The sequence below is a fragment of the Podarcis melisellensis genome (genome assembly GCF_964234715.1).
Source record: "Podarcis melisellensis genome assembly, chromosome: 9".
NCBI classification, from domain to species: domain Eukaryota; kingdom Metazoa; phylum Chordata; class Lepidosauria; order Squamata; family Lacertidae; genus Podarcis; species Podarcis melisellensis.
The window spans coordinates 32,558,131-32,571,874 of NC_138541.1; positions in this window are offsets into that span (position 1 = coordinate 32,558,131).

Genomic DNA, 13,744 nt, shown 5'->3' on the forward strand with positions numbered 1-13,744 from the left:
TGATTTTAAACAAGAACCGATGCATTTTTTTTTCCAAATAAAACACTTTCTACATGTACTTATGTTGCTATAAAGTACTGAATATACACCTTTTTAAAAAGAAAAGAAAAGAAAAGAAAAGAAAAGAAAGGTACACTGCATAATTTTAACTACATCATTATTTTTATACTGATTTCAATAGAAATCTTCTGCATTTCCAAGCTTACCTTGGATTAACTCTGAAACAGTGCAATATCTTCTTCCATTATTTTGTTGAGAACACTTAGGATTGTTTTTCCAAGCCAGAATGAAAAACGACCCACCTCATCTTCTGAAATTTCCCTTTATTGAATGTAATGGGACAATATTGCTCCATTTCATCGAGGAGGGCAGAATTCAGAGGCTGGAAAGGCAATTGTCATGAAGGACAAGCATAATAGGCATTGGGAAAAATATATCTCCCATGGATCATTGACCCCAGGTGCATTTACGCCAGTTATCAGTGAGCCCACATGCTAGGATGCCGGTTATGGGAATAAGAAAATCTCTCTCCTTCACTCTCCCTGTGCTTATATTTCTTCTTATGTCACCCTGCCAGGTAGTCTTAAAGGAAAGGGAAGGGATGAATTTGCGAGATTGGGAATTTTCTAAGCTTGTGAGGCACTTATAGGGAGAGTGGGGAAAATATTAGAAAAATTATCTTACTTGGATTTTTATAGGAATTGTGAGAAATTACAATTTGTTTGCATTTTAATGGGAAACTGCCTAATTTACACTTCGTGACCCAATAAGGTTGAAGGTACACCCATCCTACAAAAGACACATTTTTCTGAATTTTGCAATGCAAATTTCCAGCTGAATAATATATATAGATATACAAATATTGGGGGGGAGCCATTAAAATACATATATTACTGAAGAATATAAGAAATATAAGAAGGTTTGTGAATAAAAGAGTAAGATGTAAATTCAAAATGTCCTTAATTTAAACCGACGCACAAGATGTCATTCAGCCTTCCTCCATCAAAAATATGGAAATATAAACTCTGAGCTACCTCATACTTTTGTTGTTCAATACCTTTATATTTTAGCTTGCCAACTTTTTAAAAACAGGTCCTACTCTGATCCCTTTAGCAGCAACTTGTCATGCACAAATGTAACAAGTGGAGATTTTCTAAAAATGTGATAGGCAAAATTTGGCACATGCTGTTACAGGCACAAGAGCAGGAAACAGCTACCAGCTCTAGATAAAGATGCTGTTAAAATTAAGGGGGTTAATTGTTACAGCTCATGGTTATAAGAATGATGCTTAATTTCATTTAATGTAATAGTTACTATTAGGACAGAATTGATGGCTCCTCAGGATGTCTTCAAAGCATGGCTTCCACTCCTTTGCAAAGTGTGACCAGGAGTGTATGCCAGCTGGCAAAGAAATAGAAAGAACAAATAGGTTGCTTATCACTTTATTGTCCCCATATTTCCCTCTCCACTTCCTTCCTCCAACATCTACTGCTTCCCACCAGAGCTTTTTACCCAAAGCTTCCATCAAAGACATTGGTTCAATGACACCTTTGAAGATGACCCAGTGGATGTCTAATGTGTAGATCTTCCTTTAGCTAAGTATAAGGTTATGCTTATTTCATTATGGCCAAATTTAAACTTAAGAGGTTTAGTGTGTCAGGAGAGGACAGGAGCACCTGTACCTTTAAATGACACTTGTTGAAATGCCCTATCAACACAACAGAGCCCCTTTGTTTTGTTCTGTCCGCCCTAAGGTTAATCAAGGTTCAATATATTTATATAGATGTAAATCAGACAACACCAACTTGGTTTCAGCTGCTATGAGCTTTTGTTTGTGTTTGTTTTTAAGAAAGTATTATCCCATTCTGTCAGCTTAGAAACCCCTTTTAGTTGTTGACTCCGAGTTGCTTTGTTGCAATATTTATAAGCTTCTTTTCATGTGTCTTTTAAAGAAATGTGAATTAGCCAAATAATGAAGCTAAAATTACAATCTGTTTGATAGCTGTTTGAATAGGGAATCAAAAATGTGCTGTTTTTCAGCAGCACTCTGGAGACCGCATTCTTTTCAGCAAAAGGTACTCGTTTTATTACTTGTAAAGATAAAGACTAATTAAATGTTACACAGTCTTTCAGTAATTCAAAAGCTTGACTAATCAGGAGTACCATACTGTTTAAAAAGTTATAATGCAAACAAGCCTGAAGAATGAGCACAGACCTCTGAAAGGTAAGCTAGAATTTCACAGCAGTTGCTACAATTTCTGCTGATGTCAGAAGGGTGCACAACCTGCGTAACCCACACCACTGACCAGGCTCAATTGTTTCAGAAGAATTAACTGAGGGAGGAAATTGGGAAGAACTGTAGGTCTTCACACTGTAGGACTCAGTCAAGAATCAGGCAAATAAACCTAAGGAGTGACAAAACCATGACCACTTAGAAGGTTGGTCATCACATCTCAAGAAGGATATTGTAGAACTGGAGAAGGAACAAAAATGGGGAAGTCAAAATGCTGAGGGGGCTGGAAAGTTTATAATGCTTTAGAGTTTTAGTTTAGAAGAAAAGACAAGTAAGAAGGGACTGGATAGACATTGCTAAAACAATGCATGGCATTGAGAAGGTTGATAGTTTTTCTTCTCCTCTCTTAATACTAGTATCCGGATACATCCATTTGAAGTAAAATCGTAGGACAGAAAAATATATGCTTCTTGATGTTCAGCATTGGTTTGAAAGGGTGTCTGAGGATATAGAGGTGTATGTGCATAGGGCTCCTTCATGTGAGTAACAACTCCAGCACAACAGGGTTACTGCATGTATAGGACGACTCTGGGCTCCTTTATGTGAAGGACTTCCTTTGCCAGCTGAGGTTTCCACATGCATAGAGGACTACTTCATGTGTTTATCTGTGCATCAATAGACCCCTTTACCGATCAATGTTGAACATACAGCTAAGTGTGGGGATAGCCTGAGGCTGTGGTTACATCATAGGGTTTCAGCGGTGGATGTGGTCCTCTTTCCTCCTTACGTATTCATTCAACACATGAGGGTTTTCATTTTAACAGGCCTGTCTTTGACAGGTCAATCAGAATTGTTGATTTTGCTCAAGGGGAAAAATTATAGCTGAGTTGGATTGGCTGGTGGTTGCCTTTTTGTTTCTTTTTGTTTGCTCTGTGTGTGAGTGTTGTTTGGTTCCCATTTATGGACATTATTGTACACTATTGGCAACAAAATTCACCAACCACCATTAAAAAGTCTAGAGTGAGAGATGAGTCTATTTCCCAGGCAGTTCTCAAATGACCACTGCACTCCTGGCTGCTATCAACCAGGCTAAACAAAGAGGCAATTTTGGGTTTGGGGGTTTGATAGCTATTGTGGCCTTTTAATTAAAATTTTCTTTCAATCTAACTTTTCCCTCACATGGTGGTATTAAAGAACAAGAAATGGCCATCAACAAATAACTCAGCTATATCTTCTTTGCCCTTCAGAACGAACTCTATGGAACTTGAAAGCAACGCCTCACATAGCAGACACATTTTAATTTTTCACACCATGAAGGCCTCGGTGCAGCCCAATGTTGTGTTTCAAAGAGATGATTCTGAGCTGGACTGACAAACCAAAAACTCACTGGTTCAGCAGAGGTGGAAGGTCATAGCAAGGTGAAACTTTAGGAGGATAAATAAGAGCAGGGACAAACCTAGAATCTTGATGCCGGAATAATGCAGCAAACTATTTCTTTACATAAACACATGCTCCCAGGAAATAAAGGCAATATGCTAAAGTGAAGAGACTGGTAAAAGAATATTACTGAGGAAGGCTTTATATATTACCTCTCCCCCCAAAAAGATAATGCTCTGTTTCCACAACATGCAAACAACATTTTTTAAACCATAAATGCATATACTGAGAGGGTGGTTTTTGTTTTACATCACGTATTATGCAGAAATGAAATGGAATCAAATTATGAATAAAAACATCCCATTCACTAAAAACAGATTGGCTCACCCCTGAGTACGTACCGCCAGCAAATATTTGTGGCATTCCTTCTTTGGCCATTCATATACAAAGCCAAGCACTTCAGGATTTGCAGGCAGAAGACTCCATCCAAGCCCTGGCATCTTAATTCAAAAGGAGATCAAGAGCATTGAGAAAGATATTTACTTGAATCCTTGATAATTAGATCATTGACTCAAATCTTTGATTATTGGAGCTGGCCCAAGACATCCCTTGTCTGATGTGAAGGACAAGTTGGTGTCCCAAAACATGTAGAGATGCCAACTGGGCTGTTGGATAAATCTTTCTCTAGCATTTGTGAGAGGAGAGTGTCCTTCACTGAGGCAGCAGGCCAGATTAGGGAGCCAAGGAGAGGCCATGTGGCAGCAAAGGAAAATAGTTGGGGAGCTCTGAAGGGACAGGTGGGGGTGGGTGATCTCATCCAGCATCTGCTGCCTGGGGGAGTCACGTTATTCTTCCTAATGGTAAGTCTGTCCTAGAAAACAATTCCGGACCAATAATTTGACTTAGTGTAGGGCAACTGCGTAAGAGAAAAATGAAAGATATGTAGTTAAAATCTCCCATCTTTAGTACCCTAATCTAAAGTGTTCTGAATGTACTAGAACTATGAACCAGGCTGTCACTCCCTAGTCCACAGCTTTTCTCGGGAGAGCTAATCATTATGTAATTATTTGTTTGAAACAGACAACATCAACAGGCAGTTTTTCATGGATTTTATGACATGCTAATTTCCCATCTGTCCCAGATAAAACAGACTATGCGCTTTCGTTTATTCACCATCGCTTAATAAGCAAAATATAGGAACAAAATGCCTCTTTGTGCCTTCAAAAGCTTAGGTGTACTTCAAATTATTCATGTAATCTCCAAGGGTTATCTTTTGTTTTCCATCTCATAGCCCTCTCCAACCTCAGATTATCAATGACTGCTGGTTAACAAATATCAACATGGAACTTTACGGCAATATTGGGCATGCCTGATAGGCCTAGAGGTGTGTGAGATTTATAAAATTTATCTAATCTGAAAGCATGAAGTGAAAACAGATGGCTGATACTTTTGCCATTTACATTAGATCATGAGATGTAAAAAGCTGGTTCATGTAAGCAGAACAAGTCAAGTGGAACTGAGGCAACAGTCTTAGCTTTTCATTTAATTTTATTTTTATGGATTAGGTTTTGGTCTCCTGGTTCACATTTGCTCACATATAGCAAAGATTGGGGAGCTTATTCCCTGCCTTGCTCTCCATTGCAATGTGGTTCTTTGAAATTCCTGTGGCTTCTGTTAACTTGGCCTCCACTTCCTTTTGGACAATCCCTACATATCAATAATAATAATAATAATAATAATAATAATAATAATAATACCCCACCCATCTGGTTGGGCTTCCCCAGCCACTTTGGTGGCTCCCAACAGAATATTAAAAACATGATAAAACATCAAACATTAAAAACTAAGCAGGGCTGCCTTCAGATGTCTTCTAAAAGTCAGATAGTTGTTTATTTCCTTGGCATCTGATAGGAGGGTGTTCCACAGGGTGGGCGCCACTACTGAGAAGGCCCTCTGCCCTGTTTCCTGTAACATCACTTCTCACAGTGAGGGAACTGCCAGAAGGCCCTCGGACCTGAAACTCGGTGTCCGGGCTGAACTATGGGAGTGGAGACATTCCTTCAGGTATATTTCAGGTATGTCTATATGTGAAGTGCCACCCAGGCAAAGCCAACTCAGTATGATTTCAAAGTAGAAGAATATTGAGATACAGTGGTACTTCGGTTTACGAACTTAATCCATTCCGGAAGTCCATTCTTAAACCGAAACCATTCTTTAATCGAGGCACGCTTTCCCTAATGAGGCCTTCCGCCACTGGTGCCCTTCCACTGTTCGAATTCCGTTCTTAGACTGAGGTAAAGTTTGCAAACCGGGACACTACTTCTGGTTTTGTGGAGTTTGTAAACCAAATCATTTGTAAACAGGGCTGTTCTTAAACCAAGGTACCACTGTACAAGGGCAGTGGTGGCTGATGCCAACTGAGACTGGTAGGGCAGAAGGCAGAGAAGCCAACTGTAGGTGGAGACAGAGTCAATGACAGGTAGAAGCAACTCATTCTTGTGTGGTCCCCATCCTCCTCCCTGTTGAGTTCTGCACGGACAAAGCTGAGACAGAGGGAAAGAAAGCTGGCTATCAATGCCACCCTCTGCACTGCATGTAAGAAAAATGATAGATAGGCAGATGCCAGCTGAGAGCAGAGTGGTTGGGGAGTAGAGCATGCCAAATTTTTCAACTTTCAAATTCCCCAAATGAGGGGTGCTAAGAAGTTGTAACATGATATTTTGGTTAAATTAATATATTTTAGTTTTGCTTGGTAAGTAAAACTGGATAGAAATCATTAAAAAAATTCCAAGTACTTGCAGTTATATTATATACTGATATTTATTTTTATTATTATTATTCATTACCTGACATTTTCAGAAGATACAATTCCCCCCCCCCCCAAAGCAGTTTATGTGCTTTTAAATCAAATGTAGATTTACCAAGCTAAATGTTGTCAAATCACAAAAATAATAGCAGATTTGAATTAACCAAATTTGAGGCATGCCTTATGGTCAAGTTTGAAGCATGTCCCTTATCATTCTGCTCCATAATTATATGTAATAAGTTCAGCAGTGAGTTGTTTCTTATTCCCCTGTCCTATGCCAAGCCTTTTTGATCTTCACACCTTGAATATCAAGATATCTATAGATAATACTGGTCAACAACAAATTTGTTGTCTACGTTTTTTCAGCTGATTTAGAATGAATCTGATGCGCTGAATCCAAAAATCACATTGGTTTTGCTCAATCAGGTCAAGTTTTTGAGTTATGGCCACATGTCATTTTTTTACATTTTTGTTCACATGTACGCTTGTGTGGAGCATCTTAGAAGAAGTTGGTGGGGGTAAAATGCCATGTCGAATAATTGTTTTGATTGGAAATGATTATTTTAATGACAAGAAGTATTCAGGTTCGATAGTTCTGGGTGATTATGTCGAAAAGGGATCAGTTTGAAGTCATAAAACCTCGAAATCTTCCATAAATTGGTGCTGCAAAGCATAAAGTTGGGGGATCAAAACCCCTGGCTCACTCGAGTACAATGAAGGAGAATTATGTTCTGGAGAAAATTGGTTATTTTCTGGAGAAAATCGGCATAAGTGGTTAATTTGTGTTGACCTGAAGATGGTGAACTTTTTGTTGGGACAACAGTCTGGCTTCACCAAGTACCCATGTTTTTTGTTTTTTTAATAATAATATTTATTAAAATTTTGTTTGAACAATAAAAAAACATACAGAATAACATAGAATTTTCCAATATCCACATTTCATTCTCATCATTGGACTTCCTCACAACTCTTGTTCCTGCATTCCAGACTCTTAAGATTTGCCAGCAATTTATTAACTTGTTTCAATTCATATAATGTAATTTTCCTATATTAAGTCTCAAATTTTAGAAAATTCAGATCACTCTTTTGGAGACTTAGTTTTAAGGTAAAGGTAAAGGTACCCCTGCCCGTACGGGCCAGTCTTGACAGATTCTGGGGTTGTGCGCCCATCTCACTTAAGGGGCCAGGGGCCAGCGCTGTCCGGAGACACTATTAATCCAAAATTTGTCTTTTCTTTCAATTGCATTTAAATTCATATTCCTTATAACTAATTTGTTGGAACCATGTTATTACTAATCTTACATCTTTCTTAACATTCATACAATTTACAATGTTTTTGTAGATAGTCCTTAAATTTCTTCCAGTCCTCCTCCACCTGTTCTTCTCCCAGGTCTCGGATTCTGCCAGTCATTTCTGCCAATTCCATATAGTCCATCAGTTGCATCTGCCATTCTTCCAGTGTGGGCAAATCTTGAGTTTTCCAGCATTTAGCAATAAGTATCCTTGCTGCTGTTGTAGCATACATAAAAAAGGTTCGGTCCTTCTTTTGCACCCTCTGGCCGACAATGCCCAGAAGAAAAGCCTCTGGTTTCTTAGGGAAGGTATACTTAAATACCTTTTTCAGCTCATTATATATCATTTCCCAGAAAGCCTTCACTCTAGGGCAAGTCCACCAGAGGTGAAAGAATGTTCCTTCGGCTTCTTTACACTTCCAACACTTATTATCAGACAAATGGTATATCTTTGCAAGCTTGACTGGGGTCATGTACCACCTGTATATCATTTTCATAATGTTTTCTTTCAAGGCATTACATGCCGTAAATCTCAGACCGGTGGTCCATAACTTTTCCCAGTCAGCAAACATAATGTTGTACCCTATGTCCTGTGCCCATTTTATCATAGCTCATTTGACCGTTTCATCCTGTGTGTTCCATTTTAGCAGCAAGTTATACATTCTTGAAAGTATCTTAGAGCTGGGTTCTAACAGTTCTGTTTCTAACTTTGAATTTTCCACCTGGAATCCTATCTTTTTGTCCAACTTAAAAACTTCTTTAATCTGAGCATAATGTAACCAATCTCGCACTTTATCTTTTATTTTCTCCATACTCTGCAACCTCCAGTTATCTCCATCTTTTTCTATTATTTCCCAATATTTCGGCCATTTGACCTCCATATTGAGTCTTTTCGGGGCCTTAGCTTCCATTGGTGATGTCACGGCCACCCAGGTCTGGTCCCAGCTCACAAGAGACCTCACTCCGTTGCAGCTTATTTACAGGAAAAGTTTATTGAAGATTTCTGCTTCTCATACAGTTCAGCATTGTGGCCGTACGTCTGCCACGTTAGACCGCTGAAGTCCCCTCTGACTCCTCCCCTCTTCCGCACCAACTTAATAGCCTGGCTCTAGACCACCTCTTCCTCTCCTTTCTTTTCCGCAGGGTCTTCCTGCCCCCCTGGGTTCCCTCTCTCCGTGACTCGCCTGAGGCTGAATCCTCTGCCGCCTCTTCCCCCCTCTTTCTGGCTTTAGGGCCGGGCTCCTCCCCTGAGCTCTCTCCACTTCCGCGCGCCTCTACGTTTGAACTTGGCGCGCGTACGTTGCTGCTGACCTTTCTTTCGACCGCTACACCACCCCCTGCTCTGCTCTCCACCCTTTCCGGCTGAACACCCTGCTCCAACCCCCTCTCTCTGTTCTCTCCTAATCCTGCTCCCTCCGAGAGGCTGACGACTCCACCCCCTTTACTCCGTTCCGGCTGAGACGTCTCTTGCTTCCTCTGTCTTCCACTGGGCTCCTCTCCGCTTCTCCCTTCTCCTCCCCTTTGCTTGATTAAGGTAACCCCCTTTTGAGAATCCTCTGACTCGCTGCTCAGACTCGTGGATTCCCTCAGAATTCCGTCATCTTCTTCCTCATCCTTCTGCCCCTCCTCCCACTCGCTCTCCGTCTCCTCTGTCATCTCCTCCTCTCTCCCAGAAACCCTGACAGGTGATAACCACCTTAGGGTCTTATTTTCCAGTAAGTCTTTATATTTTGTCCAGACATTGAACACTGCTTTTCTGACAACATGGTTCTTGAAAGCCTTATGTATTTTAACCTTGTCATACCACAAGTATGCATGCCATCCAAAAGCATTGTTAAATCCTTCCAAATCTAAAACGTCCGTGTTTTCAAGAAGCAGCCAGTCCTTCAACCAGCAGAAAGCTGCTGATTCATAGTACAACTTTAAGTCTGGCTGGGCAAAGCCCCCTCTTTCTTTAGCATCAGTTAATATCTTGAACTTAATTCTGGGCTTTTTGCCCTGCCAGACAAATTTAGAGATATCTCACTGCCACTTCCCAAAACACTCCATTTTGTCCACAATCTGCAAAGTTTGAAACAAAAACAACATTTTTGGCAATACTTTCATCTTAATAGCAGCAATACGTCCTGACAAGGAAAGTTTCAGTCTTGACCAAACTTCTAGATCCCTTTTAATTTCAGACCAGCATTTTTCATAATTATTTTTAAATAAATTCATGTTCTTCGCTGTTATGTTTACCCCCAGGTATTTTACTTTTTTAACCACGTTTAACTCTGTCTCTTTCTGAAACCTTTCTGATTCTAAAGAGGTCAATTTTTTCCCCAAAACCTTGGTTTTTTGCTTGTTAAGTTTAAATCCCGCCACCCGACCAAACTCATAAATCAATTGCAATACCCTTTTGGTACTTGGCTCTGGCTCCTGTAAGGTCAAAACTAGGTCATCTGCAAATGCTTTAAGTTTATACTGTTTCGCTCCGACCTGAATACCTTCCACCAACCGATCTCCTCTGATCATATTTAAGAGCACCTCCAGGACCGAAATGAATAACAAAGGGGAAATAGGGCAACCTTGTCGTGTTCCTTTTTCAATTTTAAACTCTTCCGTCACCACATTGTTCACTATCAATTTTGCCTTTTGCTCCGAATAAATTGCCTCTATCCCATTCTCAAACCCCTGCCCCACTCCCATTCCTTCCAAATTTTTCTTCATAAACTTCCATGAAATATTATCAAAGGCCTTCTCCGCATCTATAAATATCAACACTGCTTTTGTATTAATAATTGTTTGCAGGAATTCCAAAATATCAATAATGTTCCTTGTATTGGCAAACAAATGTCTACCTGGGAGAAAGCCTGCTTGGTCTTTGTGAATCACCTCATTTAACACTTTTTTAAATCTACTTGCCAAAATATCTGCAAATATTTTGTAATCCACATTTAGGAGGGAAATGGGGCGGTAGTTCTTAAGTTGTGTCTGTTCAGTTTCTAGTTTAGGTATCAATGTGATGAAAGCTTCTTTCCACGACTCCGGTGCCTTTTCCCCCTCCATAATTTCGTTGCAAACCTCCATTAATGGATGTATCAAATAGTCTTTCAATGTCTTATAATATTTGGAGGTGAGTCCATCTGGCCCTGGAGATTTGCCCAGTTGCATGTTCTGAATGGCTTCTTCAATCTCTTGTTGTGTTATTTTATGGTTCAGGATTGTTCTATTTCGGAGAGACAACCTTGGTAAACCATTCTTCTTTAAAAATTGTTCTATCTCCGATTCGTTTTGCGGCCCTTGTGTATATAATTGTTTAAAGTATCTCTGGAAACACTTTCTGATCTCCGCTGGGTTCTGGATATTCCTTCCTTCAATCTCTAAGTTTGTGACCGTGTTCAGTTTTTGTCTCTTTTTCAGCTGCCATGCTAGCAGCTTTCCACATTTATTTGCCGATTCAAAGGTTCTTTGTTTCATTAGCTTAACTTTCCATTCCACTTCCTGATTTATCAATTTTGAATATTGTGCTTGGTAAAGTTTAATTTCTCTTAGGATCTCCTTTGAATTTGGTCTCGATCTTATCTTCATCTCACCTTCTTTAATTTTCTCCAGAATTTTGTCTTTTTTCTCATTCTGTGCTTTTTTCTTTATAGTATTCTGTTGTATCAGAAACCCCCTCATAACCGCCTTACTTGCATCCCAGACAGTTCTTTTTTCCACCATGGTGTTCAAGTTTATCTCAAAGTAGTCCTTCAAAGCTTTTTGGGCCTTTTTAACTATCTCCTGATCTCTAAACAGGTTGTCATTCATCCTCCATCTAAAGGAGCCGGTTGGGGTTAGCCTCATAACCATCTTTACAGTGTTATGGTCGGAGCAGGTCTTTGGGCAGATTTCCACTTTTTTTATCTTGGGTGCCAGGCCTCTGGTTATCCATATTTGGTCAATTCTTGTCCATGTCAGTTGGGCTTCAGAAAAGAATGTTCCTTCTCTTCCTAGAGGGTTCTTTGTTCTCCAGATGTCGATCAAGTCCATGTTGTCAGTAAGTTCAAAAAATGTTTTAGGTAGTCTGCCTTCTTTTGTTACGTTTTGGCTGTGTGACTTATCCATGTTGGTTGATACCACCCCATTCATATCTCCCATCATAATGATGTTATCATAGTTCAGATAGTCCAGCATTATCTCATGCAGCTTCTTGTAGAATTCCGATTTTCCCTCATTTGGCGCATAAATTCCTAATATCAAAAACTTTTCTCCTTGATTCTGGATCTCAATTGCCAGGATTCTTTCTTGTTCATCTTTAAATAGAAATTTTGGTGACAGGCTCTCTTTTGCATATATCACCACACCTCTTTTCTTAACTCGATCCGAAGAGATGAATTCTTGGCCTAATCTTTTGTTTATTAACACTTTTCTATGTAGCCTAGTCACATGTGTTTCTTGCAAACAAATAATGTCCAATTGTTCTTTTTTCAAAATATGAAATATCCTTCTCCTTTTCTCCGGGATGTTGGCGCCATTTATGTTTTCTGTGCATGTGGGATAGTAGGGACTGTGCTCAGCGTTACACGAAGAAGGACTGACCTGAATTGGTACCTTGCAGAAAAAGGAATGTCATCAATGACCCTCTGGTGGACAGAGACACAATACTCTTCCCACCGCTGCACATCACGCTTGGCTTAATCAAGCAGTTCACCAAGGCTCTGGACAAGGATGGTGATTGCTTCACTTACTTGTGCCAGGATTTTCCAGGATTTTTTTTTAATAATAATATTTATTAAAATTTTGTTTGAACAATAAAACACATACAGAATAACATAACATTTTCCAGTATCCACATTTCATTCTCATCATTGGACTTCCTCACAACTCTTGTTCCTGCATTCCAAACTCTTAAATTTTGCCAGCAATTTATTAACTTGTTTCAATTCATGTAATGTAATTTTCCCATATTAAGTCTCAAATTTTAGAAAATTTAGATCACTCTTTTGGAAACTTAATTTTAAGATACTATTAATCCAAAATTTGTCTTTTCTTTCGATTGCATTTAGCTTTCATATTCCTTATAACTAATTTGTTGGAACCGTGTTATCTAATCTTACATCTTTCTTAACATTCATACAATTTACAATGTTTTTGTAGATAGTCCTTAAATTTCTTCCAATCCTCCTCCACCAGTTCTTCTCCCAGGTCTCAGATTCTGCCAGTCATTTCTGCCAGTTCCATATAGTCCATCAGTTGCATCTGCCATTCTTCCAGTGTGGGCAAATCTTGAGTTTTCCAGCATTTAGCGATGAGTATCCTTGCTGCTGTTGTAGCATACATAAAAAAGGTTCGGTCCTTCTTTTGCACCCTCTGGCCGACAATGCCTAAAAGAAAGGCCTCTGGTTTCTTAGGGAAGGTATACTTAAATACTTTTTTCAGCTCATTATATATCATTTCCCAGAAAGCCTTCACTCTAGGGCAAGTCCACCAGAGGTGAAAGAATGTTCCTTCAGCTTCTTTACACTTCCAACATTTATTATCAGACAGATGGTATATCTTTGCAAGCTTGACTGGGGTCATGTACCACCTGTATATCATTTTCATAATGTTTTCTTTCAAGGCATTACATGCCGTGAATCTCAGACCGGTGGTCCATAACTTTTCCCAGTCAGCAAACATGATGTTGTACCCTATGTCCTGTGCCCATTTTATCATAGCTGATTTGACCATTTCATCCTGTGTGTTCCATTGTAGCAGCAAGTTATACATTCTTGAAAGTATCTTAGAGCTGGGTTCTAACAGTTCTGTTTCTAACTTTGAATTTTCCACCTGGAATCCTATCTTTTTGTCCAACTTAAAAACTTCTTTAATTTGAGCATAATGTAACCAATCTCGCACTTTATCTTTTATTTTCTCCATACTCTGCAACCTGTGCCAGGCTTTTCCAGGATTGACCATGGAGAATTTGAAAGCTGGCATCTTTGACGGTCTTCAGATCCGTCAGCTCATCAGAGATCCAGAGATCGGAAACTCAGTGAACAAAGTGGAATGGAAGCGTGGAAGGCATTTGTT